Source organism: Nicotiana sylvestris, chromosome 1 (assembly GCF_000393655.2).
Source record: "Nicotiana sylvestris chromosome 1, ASM39365v2, whole genome shotgun sequence".
In the NCBI taxonomy this organism is placed as follows: Eukaryota; Viridiplantae; Streptophyta; class Magnoliopsida; order Solanales; family Solanaceae; genus Nicotiana; species Nicotiana sylvestris.
The window spans coordinates 62,906,345-62,910,508 of NC_091057.1; the positions used below are offsets into that span (position 1 = coordinate 62,906,345).

General features: G+C 33.9%; 1 long non-coding RNA gene across 1 annotated transcript; it reads right to left on the reverse strand.

The window, feature by feature from the left end:
• Positions 1-428: 428 nt before the first annotated feature.
• On the reverse strand, positions 429-2,316 carry LOC104223787 (uncharacterized). The gene is made up of 3 exons (XR_710210.2): positions 1,917-2,316; positions 1,533-1,616; positions 429-838 (listed from the first exon to the last, which is right to left on the reverse strand). It is a non-coding gene; the product is annotated as an uncharacterized lncRNA (long non-coding RNA).
• Positions 2,317-4,164: the final 1,848 nt, after the last annotated feature.

Consider the following 4,164-nt stretch of genomic DNA (forward strand, 5'->3'; position numbering starts at 1 on the left):
GTTAAGTGATCCAAGCGGTAGTATGACATAGAAACACATGCATTACTTCCATTAGTTGTACTTAATATTTATCATTTGAGGACCCTTGAACAGGTCCATAATACTTAGATCAAGCAAATAGATATTTCAAATCTGTCCAGGACTAACATACACATGGCTGAAACCTTTCTTCACTAAACACCTATACTAAAAACTTGTTCAAACTTCTTAGAGGTTATAGTAGATAACAGAGACATTAATAACCCTGAGAGGTTAGTTTTTCCTAATGACATGATATCTAGTGGTAAAAATGGGTAGTTTAATAAGTTTTCAGGCTGTCAGAGTGAATTTACACTCCATTTCATGATCAGGTTCCTCTATACATAGTGAAATCAAACAAATATGGAGCAACGAGTAGAGAGGTTTAGCCTTAGTTGATCAAAGCAAGATAAGCAAGACATAATCATTCATTTAAACAGTTAATTGAGTTCATTAACAAGTTATACTAATAGAGTCTGATTCATGACCTTCGCATGCTAGTTATTAATCTTATTCTACTAAGATAACATGGCAATATGATCAAGTCTTAGCATGAGAAATAGGAACATGTCCCTTGATGAGGGTCATTCATTTGAGTGCAATATGATAATTTTGGTTGATCAGGATTACATATGGCTACAGGTATAGATCTTGGCAAGAACAGTGTGATCCAAGCATACAATTTTCCCAAGCTATGAACATAGGAAATGTTCAAACACCATTGGACTAGCAGGAGTAGCATGATGAGTGTGAGCGCAAGCATAGCAGTCAACAAGAGTCATCCAACCATCATAACAGTAAAGATTTTAAATAGCCACTCCTACAGAGTTCAGAATCATTAGAGAGCAGAGGGACATGGTAAATGAAAATACAGCAAGTGAGCCGGTTCAGGTTTACCACATGATTTCAAGCCACAATGATAAACTTATATAAGTCACTAAGAACACAAAACATGACTATCAAATAGAGTCAACAAACCCAACAAATTAGACATAAAGTTGTAGTAAGAATTACTCATTGAACTAAGACAAAATAATATAACTTCATAGACATGATGATCATACTATTGGAGATATGACACCATAACAGTACATTAGAAAGGATTCAGAAACATAATTCTATTGTCTTATCAGAGATGATATTATTCATATAACTATTTCTCAACTAACATGGGTGAATCACATATAAAATCACCATAAGGTTTCAATTTTGACTAATTGCAAGGACTTAGCAGGACCTGTTAATGGGAAAAACAAGTATAATCATTTTGACTAGCTAACCTTTGAGAGTTAAGATTCAAATGATCAATACAGATTAATAACAATACAAAGCAACATAACTATTAAGAAGCATGATCAGCCTCAAAATAAAAAGAACAACATGAAGATCAATACATAATAAAAATCTCATACTAACATGCTTAGCATATTAGTATCGGTATAAACGGCATAAACATAGAGTCACATAACTAATTTTGGAAAAAAACTAAAGAGAAGAGGTCAGCCTATACTGACCTTTTGCAGAGCAGCAAATCAAGTAGATGCTAACAGTTGTCTAGGATGTCCAAACTTACTACGATCAACTCACAATAGATTGAACTAGAACAGAAAATGAAAGGAATAAAGAGAAGTTAGAAGGGAACCAATGGAACTTAATTTTTTTTTGAAAAGGACTTGAACTTTAATTCTCTCAGTGTATGAAGCAGTAGTATTAGGTGTATTGATGCATGTTGATGTCAATTAAGTGAAAGCATTTAATGATGTATTTATAGTGGCATTCAATCCTTAGGGCTCCGAAAAAATCAAGTTGGTTAGTAGATGGTGATGATAATGAGGATGATGATAGCATTATGGTAAAATCAGGAAAAAAACAAAAGGGAAAACACTAAAGAGTTTTACCTGGGTACGAGGAGATGAAGAATCGGTCGTTGAGAGTGAAGATCCATTAGCCAAAGGTCTAATGTCCAGAGGTTATTATGTTTGACCTCTAGACACAAATAATAATGATGAGAATCAGTCATGCATGCTCCGATTTGAAGGATGAGAGGAGAACATATGAGTTTCAGTTGCACGATTTAGGTCTAAGGTTTTATTTGGGGGAATTTGAATTAAATCAACGGAAATGGAAAGAAACCGGCATGGTTCCCAGCTAGCAATGACAAAATGGATGATTTGAGGTTGATTCGATCGGCCTTGTACATTTGTTCAAGGTTTTTGGATTGATGGGGGTTGAGGGCTTGAGAGAAAAGAGAGAAAATAGGGAAATGAGGACAACCGGTGAAGGTTAGAATGATTAGGATTTGAGGCGTCTCAAATGTTAAAAGTGAAGGGTCGAATGTGAGTTGTTAGATTTTTTGATCAACGTCTCCGATTTTTCGGAGAATAGAAAATTGGTAAAAGGAATTATTATGGAAAATGGTAGTTGTTGGATCCTTGTAATCCAACGGTTGAGATAAGATCTAGTAGGAGTTTAAAAGAAAAGTAAAATAGGGATTAATTATGGACCATTGATGAATTAGACCAACAGTCCAAGTGCATTATGTCTATGAGTGTTTGAGAGCGGTGACATGGCATTTTGCCCTTAGTTTAGAGGAGGTGACATGGAGTGCTAACTTAGATCGATGGGGTGGGTTCCAAACTAGGTCAAGCACACTGGTCCTGTATATTTGGGCCAAAAAACGCTGGTATAAGAATTTAAATAGTAACCACATTGAATTTAATTAGACAATTACAGTTACAGCCTTTTGAGTTTTAACCTCTGTTATCACTAAAGTAATTAGACCTAATTAATACCAATGAAATGCAATAAAATATAATCATCAAATATATTATAAATTACTTTAATTAATTAATTAAAACATTTTATTTATGGATTTGTGAAACTAATTTTGGTTAATTAAAGTAATATAGTTATAAATTAAAGAATAATTCAATGAATTAATTGTAAAACTTGTTTACTAAAATATAAAGGTTATTTTAATAGTTTATAAAAGTAAGAGTAAATTATTTAATAATATTTATATCAAATTGCCATTAGTTCAAAAATATTAATTATTATTACCTATTTTATTTTAGAAAAAAATATGAATTATTGATTAGAAAATATTTTATCACATTTATTGCTAATTAATAAGCATATCTAATTTAATTTTAAAAGGGTGGGTCAAAATTAGTTGTCAATACTCCTCTATTTTCATTTATTGTTCGGGCCTACTGAGGCCACATCTAAGATACCAATCCCCATAGTTCCATCTTGGGGGGAGCTGTTAGTACAGAAAGCAGTGCCCGATCTGCTTGATGTTCTTGTTGTTCTTGAAGAACCAGTTCCAGCATAGGTCTATGAGTTAGCAGAAGCTTCTGAAACTTAAAATCTCAGATCACATAGATACTGTAGACCTCAAGTGTGGATGAAGGATTATGTGACAAAGCCATAGGGTACCTCCTGCACCTATCCTCTATCATCATATGTGTCCAACAACCATGTAACTCATACCTTTCAAAGAGCTCGTACAACCTATTCGACTGTGTTAGAACCAAGACCTTTCAAAGAAGCTGATGTGCTCCAAAATGGACACATTAGAGGATAATAACACTTGGAAAATTGTAGATTTACCGCTAGGCAAAGTGCCCATTGGTTGTAAATAAATCTTTAAAGTTACATATAGAGATTTAGGGAAAGTAGAAAGATATAAGGCCAGGCTAGTTACCAAAGGCTACAACCAAAAAGAGGGTGTTGATTATACAAAAACATTTTCTTTGGTATCTATAATGGTCATTGGTAGATCTATTATATCATTTGCAGCCTGTAGGCAGTGGTGTATCTACCAGACAGATGTCAATAATTCTTTCCTCAATGGAGAACTTCAGGAGGAAATTTATATGCACATTCCTGAAGGGTTTGCTAGACAAGGGGAGTCTTAGAAGGTCTACAAACTACAAAAACCCCTATATGGCCTTAAGTAGGCCCCAAGACCATGGAACATGAAGCTAACTGAAACTAACATGAAGATAACTTCCATAAAAATGGATTTTGCAACTAGAGAGAAGATTGTGAAGAAGATTGAACTAGAGAAGAAGATGAAGAAATGCCCTGTATTTCTGAAGAAAAAAAAGAATTCTTTTTCTCACTGTTATATGTATGGTGTAT